The following is a 24,749-nucleotide window of genomic DNA, read 5'->3' as shown; positions in this document are numbered from 1 at the left end:
AAGCTGGATTTTTTCCTTCTGTTGACTCTGCTTCCTTTGCTTCCCCTGGACGCCATGATGGCTGCCAGCAGCTCGAGGGACCATATACGTATAGATTCACTTGTAGCAGAGAGTGATGGAATTCTCCCCAGTTTTTCTGACAAAACTTGGGGTTTGTTTTAGGCCACTGCAATGTGATTTGCTGACTTACACACCCCAGGTCACATTTTCCTATCCTGGGACTTTTCCAGAGTGGTCACTCCACCACACCATGAACTGAATTGCTGAACATGTTACCTCTTCCTCCTCCTCCAACCACAATCAGTTGCCAGAAGAAGAGGGAATGTATGTTGAGGAAACCAATTACAAGTGAAACAAAACTAAATTTTAATGAGTCATACCCTGAACTTTTTATTCAATCGTACCATAAATTCCTTGAGGCCCAGTGAAAAGTCCTTTTTCTTAGTATTTAAATTTTGAGCTATTGTTTTTTTCTGAGTAAGAGAATCCATCAGAAGAGGGAGTTACTTGCATAAAATCAGTGTACATGATGGAGAGGATTTTCAACAAGCATTCTTTTGTCCATGTGCATCTTTCATAGGTGGCATCTGTTGTTAGTGATGCCTATCTTTAGCTTCTGGTTAATATTTCTCTTGGCTTCTCTCAGAAAATGTGTTTTGGCAGACATGACTCAGATTGACAAGAAATAGAAGCCCATTCTTAGCAGGCTAAACCAGGATAAACATAGTCTGAAATGACATCTCTGCCTTGCTATCATTCATAGTCTCCTTGCTTCTTCCTTGATTATGACTTTAGACTTAAATTTATAATTTTTATTCTCAGCTATTTATTTATTTATTTATGTATTTATTTATTATATCTATTTTTTCTCCTATTGCTTATGGGAAACAATGTACACTGATGGTTAAAAGTATGAGCTTGAGGGGCAACTGGCTGTTTCAGATGGTAGAACCTGTGATTTTTCATCTCCAGGTTGTGAGCTCATTCAAGCCCCACACTGAGTACAGAAATTATGTAAAAGGTTAAAATCTCATGTAAAAAAAGTAGAGGCCTTGGTGTCAGGGGGGACTGATTTCCTTTTACAGAAGCAACCCTTAATCAAACAGGAGAAACATATGATTTAATTTCCTGATCTTTAAAACAAAAATAATTTCAAAGAGTTACTGTGAAGACCAAATAAATACATAAAATACATATAAAGCACAATGCTTAGCATAGAGTAAATGTTACCTGTTACAAGCATCATCACTATTTGTTTTCAGTTGAAGTGTGTTTTGAAAAATGGCATCTAAGAACTGATTCATTTTTGAGCTGTTTATGTTCCATTCCCTGTAAAATATCTAATTGCCAAAGTATGGGCCATACGGAAGATGACAGAGCATTCAAAAACCTAGGCGAGTCACTTGACCCTTCCCGTTTCATTCATTACCACCACTGCTTCCTGTTTCTCTTCCTGTTACCAAACATGCTTATTTATATGTGTCTTCTTTCTCAGTTTTGCCTCTCCTGCATTTACAGGAGCGCCTCACATGCTGAAGTCTAAGCCCTCAATACAGTAATCACAGATGTATCACCAAGGTGCATGTTCCTCTGGTCACATCTTTACACACTGTCCTCATGGCCCTATTACCCCCTTGGTTTGATTTGCCTGGAGCTCACCCTAAAACAGTGCTTTTAAAGAAAACTATGTTATCTAGCAGAAATAGGATTCACTCAATTTGAATAAGTTGGAAATAATGAAATTATCTTAATCACCAAGTCTTGAGCCACAAATGTTTGTGAATATTCTTTCTAATTCATTTTTCCAGTATTATGGGTTTAGTTCAGGTCATCATTTTTTTTTCCTTTTCTGCAGCCCTCATGAATTCAAGAAATACTTGCTGATATTTACCACTATGTTCCACATATTTTGGTAGGTGGTAGGATACAATTCTATGGATCCATTTCTTCATTCAGAAATTTTGTTGTTACATTTGATGGTTTAATTGGTAAGTAAAAACAAAATATTGAACACAATGTGATCATTTCTGTGGTATTTATCAGGACACACAGGAGATCAAAAGGAGTGAAGGGAGTGAAGACAGATAAAAATCTAAGGTAGGTAATTTCTGTAGGCAAAAGATTATTATTATTATTTTACAAATAGTTTATTGTCAAGTTGGTTTCCATATAACACCCAGTGCTCAACCCTCAAGTGCTCTCCTCCATGCCCATCTCCTCCCTCCCTCCCAACCCATGAGTCCTCAGTTTGTTCTCAGCATTCAAGAGTCTCTCATGGTTTGCCTCTCTCCCTTTCCCTCACTATTTCTCCCCATCTTCTCCCCCATGGTCCTCCGTTAAGTTCCTCCTAATCCTCCTATGTGTGCAAACATATATTTGTCCTTCTCTGCCTGACTTATTTCGCTCAGCATAACACCCTCAAGGTCCATCCTTGTTGCTACACATGGCCAGATTTCATTCTTTCTCATTGCCATGTAGTATTGCATCATATAGATAAACCACATCTTCTTGATCCATTCGTCCGTTGATGGACACTTAGGCTCTTTCCATGTTTGGGCTATTGTTGAGAGTGCTGCTATGAACATTGGGGTACATGTGCTCCTATGCATCAACACTCCTGTATCCCTTGGGTAAATTCCTAGAAGTGCTATTGCTGGGTCATAGGGGAGTTCTATTGTTAGTTTCCTGTAGGCAAAAGATTATTAAGGCCCATGTATGAAACAGCAAGGATTTTGGACTTTGTTCTAAGTGTAATAGGGAAATAGTAGAGGATTTTCTCCAGAAGTGATTTGTGATTTAGCAGCATTTCTGTGGTTGTGTGGGAAAATGGAATCCAAGGAAAGACAAAGGCAAGAATAAGGATTTCAGATTCACTTTGTGGTCATTAGTGTATCACAAGGGGAAATAATTTTCTTCTATTTAGTGAAGGTCCAGAGATTTGGACAGGAGGGCAAAGATGAGACAGTATTTGGTGATGTATTGAAAGAGAGTAAGAGCCAAAACATCTATCAGGTATCCTGTTTGAGCAAATACATGCAAAATTATATTTTTCACTGAGATAGAAATTGTAGAGGAGATAAGGTCCTGTATTTGTTCTCTTTCTAATCCATCTTTCTCAGTGCTGCCAAAGTGATTTTTCCAAAGCAATTTTGATCATGAAAATCCCTGCATAAAAAATTCATTAGATAAACATTATAGAACTCAGGCCAACATTACATTCAAGTATCTGCATAATTTTTTTTGCAACTCACCTTTTATTCCTCTCCCATATTCTTTCCTTAACCACATTCTCTGGCCCTGTGTCTGTGTGTGTGTGGGGGGGGGGCATGATTTATCCTATAATTGAATATTTCTAGCACCTTCTTCAACTCACAAACTCCTCTCTACCCTCTGTGATCTAGTTAAAATTATACCTTTCTATCCAGGTTTTTCAGACTTCTCAATGCCCAGTTAGCCACAGCCCATCCTTGGCTCCTATCATAGCCATAATCTTATAAAACATATATACAATGCTGTTCCACCAAACTGTGCTTGCCTGTCTTCTTGCCATAAGACTGAATTCCCACATGGCTGACGTTGGCTTACTCTTGCATCATACCCTCCACCATAAAGCAGGTGATCAATATTTAATGAATAAAGTAAACATGAGGACAGATGTGTCAGCATATGAATCGATGTAGAGTTTCCTTGTCTCTGCACATAATTTTCTAGTTCTAGTTTATTCAGGAATCTGTGGTGACAATGACCAGAAAACACAGGGATTCATACCGATAGAAATACAAGTTTTTTATACCCCTAATTTAGACAGTGTTAACTTTATCCACTGCTTTCATTACTATAACCTTGCCCATTCACTGAATGGCAACTTTTTTGAAATACCAAATATTTTCAATGGATTGTTTCAAATCTGACTAGTAACCTTGTTGAGATTCTGCCAAATGTAAACTTACACATCAAAAATCCTTTATTAAATACTCTGTGAAACTTTTACACATCACAGTTGATCTGTAATTTCTTCTATGATAAAATTTGGAGTCACTACCTCATTATTTGAATTACTCTTGTTTAAGTTTGCATTATGCAAATCAATATATATAATCAATATATAGTATATTCGGGGAGCCTGGATGGCTCAGTGTGTTAAGCATCCAATTCTTGATTCCAGCTCAGGTCATGATGTCATGGTTTGTAAGGTCGAGCCCCGCAGCAACAGTGCAGAGCCTGCTTGTGATTCTGTCCCCATCTCTCTCTACCCCTCTCCTGCTCACATGCGTCTGCATGTTCTCTCTCATTCAAAATAAATAAATAACCTTTAAAAAAGTAAAAGATATTAATATATGTGTCTTTTTAAGCATTGTTGGAATTAGTTTTATGTGTGATTTTCTCATGTGCTGCTTATTTATTATAAGATGCCTGTGTGATAAATGATTACCTATAAATTTGATGATCAGTTGTGGAATCTAAAAATAGTATATTCCAGTTTATATGCCTGCTTCTCTGACTTAAAGGAGAATAATAATGTTTCTTATAAAATTACAATTACTAAATATATTTTCAATAATTTATTTTCCAGAATATAAAGCAATATATTTAAAAATCAAAAGTTTTCTCAAGAAACAGGAATAACAAATGAAATTAGGTTAATATGGATGAAGAGATATTCACATACTATCTCTGCAAATTTTTCAAAATTTATATAGGAATAAGTCTTTAAAAAGAAGTAGTGATTGTTAAAACTTCATTTTAAAACTCTGAAACTCTTTAAAAAAACTTATTTTTAGGGGCACCTGGGTGGCTCAGTTTGAGTATTTGACTCTTGATTTTGGGTTGGGACAAGATCCCAGGCTTGTGGGGTTGAGCCCCACTTTGAGCTCCATGCTCAGCATGGAGCCTGCTGTAGATTCTCTCTCTCTCTGTCTCCTGCCCCGCCTCTGCCCCTCTCTCTTGCTCAGGCTCTCTCCCTCTAAAAACAACAACAATTTATTTTTGTGTTTAAGTACAAATTTTACTAGAGAACTCAAATACCTGGAATGTTGTTTTTGACTAATGATATTTTATTAATATTGCTTTTATTGGAATTCATGGGAAAATATCAGGATTGAATACAGATATGAGTGGCAATATGTTTGAAATTAATTCAGCTATTGTCTTAAAATCTGCGCTCCTCATACATCATAAAATGAGCAATTAATGTTGAGAAATTTATGGGGCATTTCCTCCTTGCCAAACTAAGATGTTATCATCTTCCAGTAGTTTAGTAGAACATCACTTTGACATCCTACATTAGCCAAAGTTATCAAATGTTTTATTTTATAGATGCATATTTGAACATACCCAAGTTTTTACCGATATCTTTGTATATTACTTTCTGCCTTTCATACACATTTCTGAGTTGAATTTGCTTTTTTCCCAAAATGCATCTTTAAATGTGTTGCTGTTTTGTTTTTTTTTTAATGAGGTACTGGAAGAGGATTTTTTTTTATGTTAGTGAATTTGTAAAAAGATATATGTGATTGAATGAATAACCCCCCCACACACACACATATTGGCTATATTACTAAAATAATACTTGTTTGCTATATGTATTGCATTCTTCTTGCTTACACTTATTTTTTGACTCTGTATTGCCCAAGTAACTGAATTTATTTTACCTTTAAAATGTATGACTCTCTTCTCCCCTTCCTTCTCTATTGGAGATGCAGAATAATACAATAGTAGTGGTGTTTCAGTCAGAGATAATTTGGAAGTATCTGGCTTGTTAAACTGCGCAAGGAAAGTAGCGGAGACTGATCCTACTTACAAAGTGAATCTCTTCTAATATCGGTTGCTGAATAATTTATAAAATTAAAAAATACTGCCCATCAATAAGGCTATTATACTTTTTCATAGTCAATTTCCTAAATATTTCCTGAAGCCTGTTATCTGGAGCAACAGTGTTACCGGCACTAATCAGTATGCAATTATGGATGCTACATGCTAAGAAGGTCTTGAGCTGACTTCCAAGTTTTACTAGTGTCAGCAAAAATAGTCTTCTTCATTCTAAGAAAACTAAAGGGTCTTCCTTTCCACCAGAAGCTATCTAATTATGTAAAGAAAAGTGATTAACTGATTATGATGAATAAATTAATCTCCAAAGAGATGCACAAATTGAGACATTTCTAATTAGTATAATTTTCATGGGACAACTAGAAAAATTCTCCGTTCTTATTAGCAATGATTAACAGAACAATAACTAATTTTTGGCAGCTCCGTACAAAATTATGAGAATCACCCTGAGAACATAGATTAAGGAATTGTAAATTCATAGAAAAGTTGGCAAAAAGCTAAAACAATAGCCTTAACAGAAAACTCTGTTTCTACTTGGAAGAATTTTCATCTTCCTTTGTTATGCTTATCATCATCATCATCATCACCATCATCATCTCCAGAGCTAATAGCACTGAGAATCTACTGTTTGACTTACAAAATGATAGCATTTTATATGATGAATTAACTTTACTTCTCACAGCAGCTCAATGTGGTCAGTGTTATTATTGCTTCTAATTTAATGATCATACAAAATGAAAACTTTATTTTGTTTGGTCCTGATTAATCTCCAATTCCACTAGATATGCTTTTTTTAATAATAATATTTTGAAGTGTTTCTTTAAATTTATTTGAATGGTTAAAGTAGCTATGTTCAATTTATTATATCCACATTGAGCAAAACAAAATGAAAATATATAAAAAAACACAAGATATTTCTAATAATATTCAATATGCCATGTGTCTAGATAGAATACATTTTCACCACTGATTTTAAATAATATTTTTTTGTTTTCATTCTGATCAACAAATCAGACCAAAAATGATGACTAAAGCAATGTTAGAATATGTTGTTTCATGAGATTTTAAGCAGAAATATATAAGCATAATTTATTCATAATATAATGGAAAATTCTTTAATATAGGGCATATCAGAGGGCATAAGATTCTAAATTTTTGAACCAAATGTGATTGAAAAAAATCATTAGGAAAATAACAGAAAAATAGCATAAAGGAAAACCAAAAACATTTTAACAAAAAGTCTATCTTATCATCATATAAAATGTTTATGTCAAATAACTACATTTAAAAGTATGGTTGCATAGGGAAAATGGAATACTGAATTGTTTTGTCTCATTCATCAGAATTTAAAATGTAATTTAACGAGTGTAATATGCTTTCTCAATGAGAAGATGTCTATGGTATTCATAGAGATTTCCAAATCCAAAGTGCCTACTAGAATTAATATTCAAATATTATTTCCTCTAGACTTTCACACACACAAAAATGCTTACCAGTCAGTCAGATTGGAACAAATAATATTTGCCCAACTATTTACAACTTTCCATGATTACAAATAAAATGAACATCAAATATAAAAATTAAAATGTAGAGTTGAATAGTGATAACCTAAAAACAACAGTCACTTTGTGAAGACAAATAAGCAAAGTATCTCCTAGGCATGTGAGCTCTGGTAGCAGATTAGATTCTTGGCAGAGTAATGAGTAACAGATCACCAAAAGCAAATGTGTTATGTCACACCTACTGGAGATCAGGTAGAAAGAATGATGAAGCATATCTGAAAATGTGACATGGTAAGGGCAAAAGAAGCAAGTTAATGACATACATACAAAAGCAACTATGGTTAAGTTCAAGACCCTCCCGGGACTCTCCTTCTTACTCAGAATAATGCCCCAAATTCTTCAAATGGCCATTATGGCCCCTCATAATTTTGTCTCCGTTTCTTTCCACACTCTCTAAGCTTCAAACTTACTGGTCTTCCTGCTTATAAAACTCTAGCCATATTTTCCCATCAGGACCTCCCTAACTGCTCTTGCTTCTGACTGGTTCCCTGGCTGAAAAAAAAGCCTGGACTCCGTGGCTTCCCTCTGCTGGATTTTCATCTGATGTTACCATTTCATTGTGACTTAACCTTGTATTTTTGCCACTGATCGCCATCTAAAATTGCCAGTGCTGTATTTCTGATGTCTAGAAAAATGCTGACATAATAGGTGACACATATTAAAGTTTTCTAATGATAAATGTTCATAAGTAATATGTGGTATATATACAGTTTATATTTGCAATATATGATATATATTTCTACTGCAAATATATTTATATATCTCCAGAATATATATATATATATATAATATATGTAGGTATGTAAAATTTACCTATCACACACACACATATAAACACCTGTGTGTGTGTGTGTGTGTGTGAGAGAGAGAGAGAGAGAGAGAGAGCGCTAACTAAATGAAATCCATTGCTCAGTATAGAAGATGGGCAACATGCTATAGTGGAAACAAAGCTAGGGCTAAAGACTCATATATGTGAATTTTAATCCTGATTCTTCTACATCCTGCATATGTTACAGATAGGGAAAATAGAAAAACATTCAGAGCAGAAAGAACCTCATGAGAAGATTTGATAGCTAAAGGGAAAATATGCCTTATTCGAGAAATGCCAATTTTCCCAGGGATGCTACACCCTTGATTGGATGCAAGGAAATGCTTAGATAAAACTGGACCTATAGTTGGATAGTGGAGCCTGAGAAGGATTATAAATCTGATTCTTTACAGTAAAATGGGTGTGGCTGTATTTCAATAAAAATTTATTTAAAAACAAAAGCTGTGGGATGTCTGGGTGTCTAAGTTAAGCATTTGACTGTTGACCTCAGCTCAGATCTTGATATTGGAGTCCTGAGTTCAAGCCCCATGCTGGGTGTGAAGCCTACTTAAAAAAAAATAAAATAAAAAGTTGTAAGCCAGACTTAGTTAAAAGGCTAGTTTGTGGACTTTTGTTTAGATAACCATTCAGTAATAAAGTGAACATTGTTTTCCAAGTGGTATGTGCCGGGAATTGTTGCAAGAACTCTCTATTTCAGCACATAAAAACAAAACAAAACAAAACCCTTAGAAAGGAATAACTATTATATCCTCTGCCCATTTTTAGGGGTGAGGAAACTGAGTCAGAGAAAGTATCTTCCCAAAAATCCTGCAGAAAGAGATAGAATCCATTTTTAGACTTGGGCAGCCTACAGCCTATTATTCAATCAGAATTCTGCCAGACTTCATTTTGTGTATGTCATTATGTATTTCGGAGAGTGGAATAATTTAAAACAAGGACAATGTAGCACTAATTAGCTGTCTTCAGTTCCCTCAATTAGAAACTTTAAAGAAGAGTTGACTTGTACCTTTGTGGTCATAAAAATTTCTTCACATTTTTTTTAAAGCTCTACCCCCATCCTAGTCAACTCTTAAAAAAATCATCAGGTTAACTCTGTGTTCTGTAGCAGATGTTACAGTACGTGAATAAATAAAATTTGACTTTCCTTTGAGATATTTAATTACTTTTTCCTAATCAAAAGAAATTTTCAGGGAAATGAGTAATACAACTATTAACCTTTTCCCTTCTGCTTATAAGACAACAAATTTATTATTTAAAATGAGAGGAAATTGAGCATTTGAGTCAAGTACAGAAGTCTCCTAGGAATATTCTTCACTTAAAAAGACATCAGAAGTTTTCAAACTAAGGAAGTGAAGATCATGTCACATTCAGAAATAATATTGGGCCTGAAGAGTCAGGTTACTCAGCAAATAAAAGTCTGTTTGGTGCCACTGAATAGTTTCTTTTGTCAATAATGGTTTGAGGAAATCAAAATGGAAGAGCTGCATTTCACTTGTAATGAGGACTCATGGAAATGAACTTGGTGATAGATGTTAAATCCTGTAAACCTGAGGACGTTATCTTTTAAATGACACCCATGCTTCATTTCTTCATTTCTTGGCATTTGTGATTCATAGGTAGCTAAATTAATTAAAAACTTCTTACTAACATAAGAATTGTTATAACACTTGAAAAAGTCCAAATTATGCAACCTAGAACATATAAAATTTGTGTGAAATTAGAATTGACCTAATTCAGTTCTGGTTATCTGCTGTATAACAATATGCATACAGATATAATAAAGACTGTTTTAAATACTTAAATTTTCTTAATAGACTAGGTTTCCTATTACATGTCTTTTACCACAATAAAAAAGAATTTACCTAATTTAAAAAAAGGTGATATCTATACAGACTAATAAATCGTTATTTCGGAGGGAATGGTAGCAAACTGCTTACTTCAGTGACATTTTTGTTTCTGGATAAATATCATTATCTTAGTCCATCAAAAGGGTCACAGCAGCAGAGAAGTAAATTAAATATTCAACCATTATCTTGGTCAAGGTCAAGGTCAAAACAAAAGAGAACTTCTTCCTAACATCACAAACCCAGTCCCGTTGATTCCCTTAAAGGAGTTCCCCTCATTACACAAGTTACATTCCTGCTTATCTTTTGTCACATTTATTCACATTCTTAAAGCAGATTCTGTTTTCTAAAATGTGTGATGTAGAACCATGAATAAATGTATATAACAATTAATAATGAAATATTTGAGTATATTGGAGTTTCCAATATATTGAATATGTTGGACCAAAAAATTTTTAGAAAGTGTATTTATTTATTTTAAAAGCGAGCGCAAGTGGGGAAGGCAGGGGGAGAGAGGAGACGGGAGAGAATCCCAAGTATCTGCAGTAGCAGGGCTCGAACTCACAAACCATAATAAGGTCATGACCTGACATAACCGAATAAGCTACCCAGACACCCAGCTCTTAAGTCTTGATTTGTGAATGTTATCTTGCAGCTATATCAAAGTCTTACACTAAAAAAAGCCAAAATCTATCATTTTAAGATTTTCTTTTTAATGTTTATTTATTTATTTTGAGAGGGGGAGAGAGAGAGAGAACAAGTAGTGGTGGAGGGGCACAGAGAAGAGTAGAGAGAGAATTCCAAGGAGACTTCACACTGTCCGTGCAAAGACCAATGTGGGGCTCCAACCCAAGAACCGTGAGATCATGACCTGAGCCAAAATCAAGAGTTGGAGGCTTAACCGACTGAGCTACCCAGGTGCCCACAAAGTCTATCATTTTTTATCATACTTTATTAAGATAATAGTTTCTGGAAAGAAAACTCTGTTACATACGTTTAAATAGAATTTCAAAATCTTGGTAGAATTGCTCTTTAGTCAAACCTGAGACCACAGGGTCTTGGCAAACTTCTGTTCTGGCTATGAGATTTCCAAATGGACTCATTGTGATCAGCCTTGTAATGGTACTGAAAGAACGCATAGTGATGATTGCTAAAAGTGTACCTTTTTGTGTAATAGTATAATTATCAGCCACCCTTTACAATGACTAGATAATCACTATTAATTTCTTTGGTGTTCAATGTAGTGACATTAATCACTATGAGCTCGTTTGACTTTAATGTGAATATAATCTGTAATGCCATAGGAATTTCCCTGTAATTTAGCATAAATAATGTCCACTGATTGTGAAAGTACCATGAGCTTCCCTCCCAGGGAGAGAAGGCCTTTATAGCTGTCTCCCAAATGTGAATTGCTGTCCCTCTTTTCTCGGAAATGAGAACTCCTTATTGAAATATAAGAAAACACTGGGGGAAATCTTATATCAGGATAAAATATGAAGTTTTCAGGAATTAAAATTTTGAATATTAGCAATGTGGTAATAATGATAAAGAAAGAGAATTATCCCAACAGTCTGAAGGCATGTTCACCAGTAAGATGAGTCAGAGTGAGAAGTCTAAAAACAGATTTCCAAGGCCAAGTTGCTTGCTGTATGATTTTGGCAATTGACAACCTCTGTAACCATTAAATTTCTTACTTCTAGAGTGAAGGTAAGTTCAGTGTTCACACTGTAGTGATTTTGAGAGAATTATACATAGAAAAGCATTAAATACAGTGTCTGAGACTTCATACATGCTTAATAAGTGTTAACTGTTAATATTATCAGTACTAAAAAGAATAAACTTAAAGTAGGTAAGATCAGTTAAAATAGCACACATTTGTGCTAATTTTAAAGTTTTTTTAAAATAGATTAAATAAGTCAGCTTTCTTTCCTTCTTTCTCTCTTCCCCTTCTTTCCTTCTTTCCCTCATCCCTCCCTTCCTCCTTCCCTCCCTCTCTTCCTTCCTTCTTTCCTTCCTTCCTTCCTTCCTTCCTTCCTTCCTTCCTTCCTTCCTATTTTTGTGCTGTCAAGAATGAGACTTTCCCACAAATGGTAACATTTGTCCCTGCAGTAGGTCAAACTAGGTATTAAGACTACCACATGGTGCTAAATGCCACTTTCTCACCACAATGTTTCCTGTGTGTGTCAATCTTCTTTAATATCAATGAGCTATTCTAAGTGTTTTTTTTTTCTCTTTTTATCCATCTTACCTTGTTTCAATTTCCTCAAGTTAATCAAAGAAATGCTCCTTCCTCTGGAGTGCCTTGTTTAAAATATCTTGTTATGTCAAGCTAAGTAATGTCATTTATAACAGAAGAAGAGCATTGTTTGTCCAAGAAAGCAAAATCTCCTCTTGAAAACTGACAGGTATTCCTGTTTGCTGACTGGCTGAATTTAAATTGGCGTGTTTGGCACATGCCTCCCTGACAGAGCCTTCTTCCCTTAAGAGTGCTGCTTCTGACAACACTTCCTTACATATGTATGCCATTAAATAATTGCTGCCCGCACTTCATTTATGTTTCCTTTATTTGTGTATATATTTTTCAGTTTGTAGTTTTTTTTTTTGTTTTTTTTTTTTTTTTTTTAAAACCCGGTCTGAAATGTTATATTCTATGGAGAAAGGAAAGGCTGGATGAATCCTTCATCTGCTTTCATATCTGCTAGAAGAAATTATTGTTGTTTTGCTTGACTTCATAATCTTTCATGCTCCAGGATTTTCTGGTATATTTGGAAATTTGGGGAAAAGTTTACTTAAAGTCAGGTAGAATTCTTCCCTGTTTTCTTCAATTAAATGATTTAGAATGAGATTTTTCCCTCTTTTTCCACATTGGTAACACAATGTATTCTATCATTTTAGTCTCTCATGAAGACACTCAAAATTACTGTAGAAACAAAGCAAATCCTGTAACAGAATGAAGGATACAATAGAAATGAGGATTAATAAAAATACCTCTTAGAAAATAAGATTAGAGATGACATATTATTATCAGCCATGAGGGATTCTTCCGGCAGCCAGGAAAAACACACACACAGCTTTTTTGGTTTTGTCTTCATACCAGTCTTCCATTTACCAATGAATTCAGAAATCATTGTCACCTTAGGGCTCTATAGCATAGCATGAATTAGGGTTGGGTGCTTATAAACACCACAGCTGTGGCTTGCATGACTTGTTGCTTGAAAGAAAACCAAGAGCCAAGCAAACTCACAGGAATTCTTTAGGCTATTGAAGTACAGTTAAGAAAAGAAAAAAAAAAAGCTTTCTAAGGACTCTAGAATTAATTTTAACCTCCAGTATGTGAACCATATCACTGTTCAGTTATCAAAACCTGGTTACCTATTTAGCTATATAAGCACATAAATCTTTTTCTATATCTTGTCATCCAATATAATCAGGTCAACTCTCTTTGCTCAGAACAGAGAGCTCTTGATGTCTTAGGGTGATGACTCAACCACTAAGAAATAAGGAGATAAGTTACAAATGTGGAGACACAGAAACCAACACACTTGATTGATTAGTTGGTGGGGATAAATAAAAGATGGTTTTAAAGAGCTGTGGGGCAGGTATTTGTGAAATCAAACATGGAGATTTGTGACTTCAAAGCTTTACAGTGCTTTTTGTCTGTATGAAATTACTGAAGTGGTATTTGAGTTCGTTGAAATAATTCAACACTTATTTCAAGGCTGTGAGAAACTATTAGCAAATATAAGTGATTGTTACTAAAAAAGATTTTATACCAGCCCATGGTGTCTTTTATTGTTCTAAGTTTCTCACATAATTTTGGAATGTTGATATAATGGACAAAATTTGTCATTATGGCCAGCCACGTTCATTTTTTTCTGTAATACAGGCATCATAAGAACAAAACTGTCTATTTTTGTTTCTTAATAAAAGAGACGTTGGAACAATCTCTGAAATAGGCATAAAATGTTCAATAAATATATGTTGATCAAATGAAAGTTTGTCTTTATAAGAGTATGTGGTAGATATTTTTCTTTAGTCTGAGACTAGCAGCATAAACACTGATCTCCTATCCTGCACAATGTATTACGTATAGGGGCTCTGTAGTCAGATTACTTGGGTTCAAATCTCAGTTCTACCTTTTACTGGTTGTGTTTCCAATATCAGCATACAGAATTTCTCCGTGAGACTCTTGCCATAGCAGAAAAAGAGTTTGATAATAGAATTAAACCCAAAGAGTTATTAAGATGCATTTAAAATGCTTAGAAAAGAATTTAGCACATAGTGAAGATTCAGACTGTAAACAATGTTACTATTGCTGGTGCTAACATAGAACATCTTTAATATTTTCTTTTATTTAATGCTGGGTATTCCCACTTGGGTAGGATTACTCAACCGATTAAAAATGAATTGTTTGCTTGGCAATTGAGAATCACATCATTGCTTTAACTTGATTATACCAATGTTAACATAGCTTATTTGCATGTATACAATATGTATATAGTATGCCTTTTTAGAATCGAGGCGGTGCCTCATTTGCCTCTGTATTCCTAAAAGACAGGACAACATCTGATACGTAAATAATCATAAAGTATGTTTTGACTGATTGACGAATGAAGTATTTGGCTTTTGTTTACACACACATAGTTTTTCTGCTCTGGCATACATACCTCCTCTAAAAACAAGTATTATAAAAAATAAAGATTCAAAGTAAAGAATTTCTGTTTTCACTTTAATTTCTCAAGGCCAAATATTTGAAGAATGTAGGATTGTGTATCTCTATTAGTGTTTTGGAACATTTCCTCACACATATATCAGCCTTTGCAATTTCATCGAAAAACAACATTAAAAAGAAAAAGTCAAGCTTCTAAATTCTAAACATGAAAATTACTTTATGAAAACAGAAAAGTTTCATAAAAGATATCTGGTTAAGAGGTTCTTTTTTTGTTTATAGTCAACATTAGAAATTGCTACTACAAGTTATATATACCAGTAAAAATATAAAATTTCTAAGATAAATAACCCCTTAGTATTCAGGATATCCTATTTCAGTAAACCTTCAGTTTTTGGAAAAGTGCATCTGAAGTTTAGGTCACTTAGTAGTCAAGTACTCCTTTCTTAGGGCACCTGGGTAGCTCAGTCAGTTAAGCATCCGACTTCAGCTCACATCATGATCTCACGGTTCGTGGGTTCGAGCCCCGCATCAGGCTCTGTGCTGACAGCTAGCTCAGAGCCTGGAGCCCGTTTCAGATTCTGTGTGTGTCTCTCTCTCTGACCCTCCCCTGCTCATGCTGTCTCTCTCTCTCTCTCTCTCTCTTTCAGAAATAAATAAAACATTAAAAAATTTAAAAAGAATTTCTATATTAAAAGAAAAAATTAACATTCTTGTGTATTATAAGAATGGACTTTGAACAGTAATTCCGTCCACTTTCTTCATCACAGAATTGATTTCTATACACTGAAAGTCTCAAATGTATGTAGTAATATGTTTAGGGCATCCACAAAGCTATTGTTATTTGTTGAAGAATTAGATATGTAATTCTTTTCGGGAACAATGTTTTTGAAATGTTGATGCACTTCAAGTCACAGAAAATGTCAAATGCTTTCAAAACTGTGATAGGCAGATTCACATTCAACAAAAATTTCCAGGATTTCAATCTTTAACAAAAGCAGCAAAACTGAGATTTGATCCATTTTTTTTGTCTATCCTCTGTCATTACCTTCTCAGCACCCATGACATTTTGACATATCTTTTCTGTGATCTCGAACATTTATATATTATTTCTCAATCATTCTTTGCTATATTCAATAAGAGAAATATAATGACCTAATTCAGTAATTTCAAAGAAAACAATACCTTGGTTCAAATATATTCAGATTCTTTGCTATTATTTTTGGTATTTTGTCATTTTAGAGTTTTTTAAATAAAATATGAAGAGTTCAGTTGCATTTTAACACTCTGATTAAAACAATGCAGTCTTGAACAAATTTTTTGTTTCAAAGTATTAAAGTCCATTGACTTTTTATTTATTGAAGTGAAAATGTAATTGTAGGGCAATTACATTAATGGATGTTATTCTTTCAGGTTTGGTAAATACTTTATCTTTCTTGATAGCTGTATTTTAGTTGCAAAATGTATGCAATTTTAAATGCTGCATAGGCTTTTAAAGAAATCTTCCTAATTTATAATTTCAGCCCTATAGTGAGTTAATGTTTTGCTCTATGTACTGTCATTTTGTTATTATGTATTTTTGAAGGATTTTTTTTGTATTTTCCTTGAAAAATAATCTGTGTTCTAATGTGTTACATTAAACTCAAATAAGTAAAGTCTCTCATTACAAAGTAATTACTGCACTGAATCATTTAAATTTTTGCTGTTCACTTGTTTTAATTTGGGAATACACTTTCTAGATGGCTCTTCTGTAATGCTATTAAATTGATTAAGAAAGATTAGTTCATATGATTTGACCACCATATACTAAGAAATTTTATTTAAAGCCATAATTAACATTTCTAATCCTAAAAGATTCCCTTTTCAAATTACTTTAAATAAATATTTTATATAAAATAGCACAGTCTTCAAAAATCACATGAAGTTATATTCATTTCTTCAGAATTCTTAAGTTCTGATGATTGTCCTAGCTAAAAACAGTGTAATCTTTATGGTGTTCATTTTAGAGCTGATGGATGCCAGGATCTGTATATGAAAATTAAAGTAATGTATTACATGAAGGGAAAGAACACAGTCTCCTGCAGAGATTAAGTGTCTTTAACACCAGGACTAGCTTGTCTTGTCTGCATTTGGAACAATAGATGCTTCCAATCTAGCATGACATTTCGATGACAGTCTTTATCTTCTATTGTCAGTTAAAATATGGGGATGAAGTTTCCTTGAAATTTCCCCAAAGTATCAGATAGACTGCAATTCCCAGTTGTGTACTTGTTTGCAAGGCAGAACCAGAATCAGCCAGAATACTGAACTATTTAGTTATACAACAGTGACCAGAGAATTTCACAAATGTGAACTCACCCACTGTGTTCTTCCAACCAGATCCCCTAAACTACTGTCTAACATTTGAACAGTAAAACTTTCCCATCTCTAAATAAAGAAACAGTCTGAATAATTAATGTTTCATTTTAATATTGTTCTTGTCTAGTGTTTAAGAAACGGTTTAAAAAAGTGTAACATCAGTGGGTTTACTGAATACATTTGGAATAACAGCTGGTAAAATTTTCAGGCTGTGAACACATATGCACATTTTAAACTTTTTGTTGTTCAATATATTCAGCACATCTGATTTCAAACATTATAGAAGCTGTCATCAAAAATATTTGAATCCTTTAGGGGCGCCTGGGTGGCTTAGTTGGCTGAGCGTCGGACTTTCGCTTAGGTCATGATCTCGCGGTTCGTGGGTTCGAGCCCCGCGTCGGGCTCTGTGCTGACTGCCAGCTCAGAGCCTGGAGCCTATTTCAGAGTCTGTGTCTCCCTCTCTCTCTGACTCTCCCCTGCTCACGCTGTCTCTCTCTCTCCTAGAAATAAATAAAAATATTTAAAAAAAATTAAAAATTAAAAAAATATTTGAATCCTTTAAAAATATTTTATTTGAAGCATAATTGATGTAGTAAAAACAATACTAAAATACTATTATTTACTCTTACTAATTTTTATTGAAAGCATATATAATAATATTTGCTTAATTAAGGAAATGCATTTTATAATGGCTCATGTACATAGCACAAACTAAAACATGAAGATAATATAAGTTGAATAAAAGGCAAATGTTATATATAAAAGGACTATGATCATAAATATATATTAAAAGCTATAAGTAATATTTCTGGCTTGTTTTAAATTAATTAAGTCATTTAAAAATCACATGAGTTTTGTTAGGAGTAGTTAGAGAATAGTCCAAGATAATGCAAGGAGTGTGATTTATTTGATTCTTCATCTTTGTTACCTCTTTTGACTAAAATTAAAATAGTTATACAGGAGTGTATTAGAGTAATAGAGCTGAACAATGAACACTTAGGTCATGTTATATCTTTATTCCTATGTATGTATAGATATATATAGGGCTATTTAATTAACAATATTCTCACCCTAGTATTATTGCTTTCGGATTTCCATAAACATGGAAGATAAAATCTCAAACTATGTAGATTTATTTCGGCCTTCATTATATTCCTACATTTACTAAAAACTTTTAAAGATCAGATCATGGATATCATTGAATGCCAGAGTAAGTCTTTTTCTAATTAATCTGGTTCTCACTTAAGTAATACCAGTCGTACCTACTATATGCCTGCCACCACTTTGATGTTGTAATGGGCTTGGAATACTCCATTACTTCCCTGCTACCTAATGTGATGCATTCTTAGATATATGGCCATATATTTTTCACATTCATCCACCCATCCACTTGTTCATTCATTCAATAAAGCTTCTTTGCATACCTATTTAAGTGACAGGTGCTTCTTCTGAACTTTAATAGTGAATGAGGCACAGATCTTTCCTTTTAGGAGTTACTTCTCCAAGGCTCAGACCTTTCTCTGCAACAGGTAATGTTGAAAAGAGTTCTTTATGCTGTAGAAATTCTGTAGACCTTATAGTCTGTGAAATGTTTTTCACTGAGTTTATCTAGCCGATTGTGTTAACAAGTATCTTTTCTTCACATACATTGTCTCTAAAACTAGATCACAAACACTGTTTCCATAAAACTACAGTCAATGGAGCATGAGATTTACTTGGAGGTCAATTATTTGTGGAATGTTCTGTCTATCCATATCTCCTTTCCTCCTGCTATCTATGTTCTCTAACCTCTCATTTTATTTAGGTTTCTGCAAAAATTATTGAAACTAGATTTTCCAGGACAAGTAAATGTGGTGTATGTTTACTTGCTCTGGAAAATATGAACTGCCTAACTCTAACTTGAGCCCTGACAACTTTCTATCCTGAGGATAGTGTGTGCATTTTTAAATGCCAAGAGCAAATTTAACTATAGCTCATGGGATGCAGAAAGTCTTAACTGTGTTCACATGCTATGTTTCTGGGATCCCTAGAAAAAATCATTTGGATTTTATTCCACATGTCATGCTAACTGTTGTGTAAATTCTCTTATTGCATCATTGTTCCTGCAGTTGCCTTCCTTGTTCTCTCAAACATACGTAGGTTTCCAACATGTGTTATGTATTCACAGATATCTTATGTGATACATTTAAACATATAATGCAGACTGAGGAGATGGTACATTTTACAGTTTCATTTAAGCTGTGAAATGATGGCTTTAAATTTGAATACAAATTATTTGATGCTAAATTCATAAAATTAGCTTTTTTCCTAATATGTCATCATATTTGGTCCATTTTTCAGGGATTATTATATAATAATATTTTAATAGGATAAGACTAAATTTAGATAGTTCTAATAATGAAAATACAGCTGATTAGCTTTATTTCATTTTAAAAAGTTGATTGTAAGTCAACCAAGGAAAAAGAAAAATCAGTTGGCAATTAGTTAATCGGTAAACATTATCCAAATCATTATATATATCTTAGAGCAAAAACTCTAAGTGTAAATCTTGTCTGTCTACTGACTTTTTTCCCCTTCTGTTAAAGTGCTATTTTTCTTTCTGAATCTGAAAGTTCCTAATCTGTGTTTTATTTTGTCCTCTTAGTTTTCATTTTGTTACTTACTTCCATAAGCATATATTGTGTTTTATTCCTCCTCGTCTTCAAGGTTAACCAGCAGCTGGTTATTGATTTATATTATGGTTTTTCCTCTTTTATTTTGGGGCTCTCACTACTAAATGATTTATTGGGTTTACTTTGGTAAGTTATTTGTGGTTTTTTTTAGGAAACATTGCTAGTTAAGAGATTTTTCTAACCCCTTTACTGCTTGCAGGTGATAATAGCTTCTTTCTTTATAATGATTCTTGATTCACCAATTTTTTTATTGCCCTGTATTGAATATGACTTTTGTATAGAAGGTCTGTTAATATTTTGTTACAATTAAAGAAAAGACTTTTGTGTGATTATTTCCCTACAGAATGTTTTAAAATTATTTCTGCTTAGAAAAAAGAGAATCAGAAGTTATAGAATTGTGTTTAAGGTAAATCCTAAAGTTACTTATTAGCAAAATGATATAATTTATCTAAAATATCTGTGTATTTATATTGTGGGGGTAGGAGTTATCCATAATGATATTTAATCACTCTGTCTTTTTAAAAAATGTTTTTATTTTTAAGAGAGAGAGGGAGAGTAGAAGCAGGGAGGGCAGAGAGAGAAGGAGACACAGAATCCGAAGCAGGCTCCCGGCTCTGAGCTATTAGCACAGAGCCTGACACGGGGCTTGAGCTTCTGAGCCACAAGATCATGACCTGAACCAGAGTCAGACGCTTAACTGACTGAGCCACCCAGGCTGCCCCTAAATCATTCTGTCTTTTTTTAGTTCTACATAATTCCACTCTCACATAAATAACTGAATTTCTTAATTTTCTAGTCCACATTGTGAGATCATGAGAAATGGTCATTAATAAAAGCTCCCAAGCCTACGGGCCTTTCTTCAATGAGTAGTAAGTAGAAGACAGATGTCTGTTGAGTTGCAACACTAAGAGAAGTCAAATTTAATTCATTTTAGTAACATACCCACTGTTGCCCACTCATCCTACAACAGTGCCTATAAGCACGGACATGATAGCTGTGGAAAAATACAGTTTTCAAAATATGACAAGATCCCAGACAAAAATTTGTGTCCCTCTCATCAAGGTCCCTTCAGTTAGTTTTCACCGAACATTCACGTTCACTTGATTATTGCAGTGCTGTTAAACAAACTTCTCAAAAGTCCAAATCCCATTTGACATTCTTAAACCTAAAAACCAGTCAGAGACTTTCCATCATCTTCAAATTCAAAATCCTTTCCAAAAGAAATGAATTCCTTCATAATCTGGACCCTGCCCACATTTTGAGATTTATCTTTCTCTACATTCATATATCACTCTCTAATTGAGCCATATTTAATATTTGGATTTTCTTTAAAAGGAATTATTAGCTAATTTCCATGACCAGCATTATGATATTCTTATTTTCTTGAATGTGGTCACTCTCATTTTTTTTAATCCGTGCATTAGTAATTAAAATTTGGGGTATAATATCAGGTAATATTTGATAACACTTCCTTCTCTATGGGTATATTTTACTTAAGTATCCATTAAGTGTGTTCCCATTTACATAACTTTGTTTATTACTCTCTATTGTAATCATTGGATTATATATCTTTCTCCAATTATACTTTGTGTTTCCTGTTAGCAGGAATCATGTCTTAAGAATATTTGTATCTTCAGAAGGCCTGGGTGGCTCAGGAGGTTAAGCATCCAACTTTGGCCTCTTCACTTATAGTGTCGAGCCTGCTTGGGGTTCTCTCTCTCTCTCTCTCTCTGTCTCTCTCTCTGCTCCCTGCCCCAACTTGTGCTTTCTCTCTGTCTCAAAATAAATAAATACACTTAAGAAAGAGAAGATTTTTGTATCTTCTAACACTAGAAATTGGACACACTTAATAAATATTTCTTGTGTATTTATATAATATTTTATATATGTATTCATAAAGAACTCTTAAAATTAAACAATAATAAGACAGTTGGATTAGACAATAGGTGAAAGATGACACTTCACCAAAGATTTAATAAAGAGATAGCAAATACGCATATGAACAGGTGCTCCACATCATATATCATCAGCAAAATGCAAATTAAAACAGTGATCTACTACATAACTATCAGAATGGAAAAAATCTAGAACACTGACAACATCAAATGTTGGCAACGATTTGGAGTAATAAGAAGTCTTATCCATTGATAGTGGGAATGCAAAATGGTACAAGCACTTTGGAAGACAGTTTGGCAGTTTCTTATAAAACTGAACCTAATCTTACCATATGATCCAGCAATAACACTCTTTGGTATTTTCCCAAAGGAGTTGAAAACTTAATATCCCCCTAAAAACCTGCATATGGATTCTTATAGCAGGTATATTAATAATGGTCAAACCTGAGAGCAACCAAGATGCCCTTCAGTAGATGAAAGTAGAAATAGACTGTAGTACATTTACCCAATGAAGTACTATTAAGGGCTAAAATAATAACAAAATAATAAATAAAATACTAATATGCAGCAGCAGCAGCTATCAAGCCTGAAAAGGCATGGAGGATTCGTAATGAATATTACAAAGTGAAAAAGCCAACTTGAAAAGGTTGAAAACTATTTGAATTCGACAGTATAATATTCTAGAAAGGGTAGAACTATGGAGATAGTAAAAAAAATTAGTGTTGTTGCCATGGGTTAGGGGTGAATATGAATAGTACAGAAGACATTTAGGAGGGTGAGATTTTTCTACATGATGTTATAGTGGTGGATACATGCTGTTAAATATTTGCCCAAAACCATAGAATGCAACACCAAGAAAGAAGATGGGCAGAGAGAGGGAAAGAGACAGAAAGGAATAAAGGAAGGGAAAAAAAAAGGAGGAGGAAAGGGAAGAAAACACTATGAATGTAGTGTAGTTATGAATGAATTTATTATTTTTAATTTTTTGTTTATTTTTGAAAGTGTGAGCAGGGGAGGGACAGTGCAGGACGTGGACAGGGGATCCAAAGCAGGCTCTGTGCTGACAGCAGTAAGCCCAATATGGGGCCTGAACTCACAAACCATGAGAACATGACTGGAGCAGAAGTTGGACACTCAATAGACTGAGCCACCAACGTGCCCCCATGGATGATTTTATTATTACTCTCAACTATTTATTCCTTTTCTCAACTATGAGTTCCTTGTTGCCATGTGATTATAGTGCTTAAGTGTTCCAGAAAATAAAAATCTGAAATAAAATATTAGGAAATAAAAGTGAATTATCTTATAAAAGGTCATTATAACTGAGTAATATTTATTACAAGTAAGCAAGACTTTCAGTACTATAAACATATTAATATAATTTATTTTATAACTATATTAAAATAGGAAAATTACATTACCCCATGCATATTTATTGAAAAGGCATTTGATAAAATTCAATATTAAAATTAATAGTTCTTGGGGCACTTGGGTAGCTCAGTCGGGTAAGCCTCCAACTTCGGCTCAGGTCATGATCTCACTGTCTGTGGGTTTGAGTCCCATGTAGGGCTTTATGCTGACCACTCGGAGCCTGGAGCCTGCTTTGGATTCTGTGTCTCCCTCTCTCTCTGTCCATCCCCTGCTCATGCTCTGCCTCTCTCTGTCTCAAAAATAAATAAACATTAAAAAAATTTAAAAAGTAATAGTTTTTTTCAAAAAATAGGAAGAAATGCATACTTATTTAAGAGATAAAATATATCTATATGTCCAGCTACCAGCAATATATATAAGAATATCCTTCAAAGGGACAAGGAATGATGCCCATGACTGATTCCACTATTTAACAATGTCCTGAAAGTAATAGCCAATATAATTATATAAAAGGAAATATAAATATAGCAAAAAGAGGAGGAAATAAACATCACTATTTACCAGTAATATGATTTTGTCCTTGAACACCCAAAAGAACTTAATTTTTTTTAATTTTAAAAATAAAATAACAGACTGAGGTTGTCAATTAGAAAGCAGACATATAAAAATCAGTTGCTGCATATTTACAAATAATATCTGAGCAGGAGACATGTTGAAAAACATTATTTATAATAACAAAACAACACAATGCTTAGGGATAGCCTTAATGATAAATATGCAGAAGTTATATGAAACAGAATAAACAAACAAAAGGAAAAATCAGACCTATAAATACAAAGACAGACAAACTCAATCTTGCTAGAAGGAAGAGGGCTGCGGGATGGGGATAATGGGGTAAGGGAAGTAGGAGATCTAGGTTTCCAGTTATGGAGTGAACACATCATGAGAACAAAAGGCACAGCAAAGGGAATGTAGGCATGGTATTGTCATAGCTTTTTCTGGTGACAGATGGTAGCTAACACTTGTGGTGAGCACAGCACAAAGTATATGGGGAAGTTGAAGCACTATGTTGTACACCTGAAACTAATGCAAATTATGTGTTAGCCATATTGAAACGTATCATACAGCATCTTTAGTGAAACCCTGAACTTTTCAGTCTGAATAGGCATACAGACAAATGGAAAACAATGAAAGGTCAACAAAGAGGCCAAAATAAATACTAAATTTTAGTGTGTGCTAAAAGTGGCATTTAAAGCAATGTTGAAAATTATAAAAGAAAAATTCTCAAAAAAAAATAAAATAAAAGATAGTGGATCAATCACTTGTATAGCTAGTATGAAGTTTAAAAGACAGAAGTAGTAAAATTATCGAGATCTACAATAATTATATTCAAGAGATACACAAAATAATAAGATGTAAAATATGACATCAAAAACACAAAATATAAAGGTAGAAAGTAAAAATTCAGTGCTTTTTAGAATGCTTGGACTTAAGTGACAATCAACTTAAAATGGACAGCTATATACATAGAATATTACGTACAAACCTCTTGAGAACCACAGATGAAATGCCTGTAATAGATACAAAAAACAAAAGAAAAAGGAATCCAAGCATAACACTATGGAAAATCACCAAATCACAAGGAAAGAGAGCAAGAGAAGAAGAAAGAAGCAGAGAACTACAAAAACAACTAAAAGAAAAACAACCTACAAAAACAACCACT

This window comes from Crocuta crocuta, unplaced genomic scaffold (assembly GCF_008692635.1).
Source record: "Crocuta crocuta isolate KB4526 unplaced genomic scaffold, BGI_CrCroc_1.0 scaffold125, whole genome shotgun sequence".
NCBI classification, from domain to species: domain Eukaryota; kingdom Metazoa; phylum Chordata; class Mammalia; order Carnivora; family Hyaenidae; genus Crocuta; species Crocuta crocuta.
The sequence above is the reverse complement of the archived record's forward strand: the minus strand, read 5'-3'. Positions refer to the sequence as shown.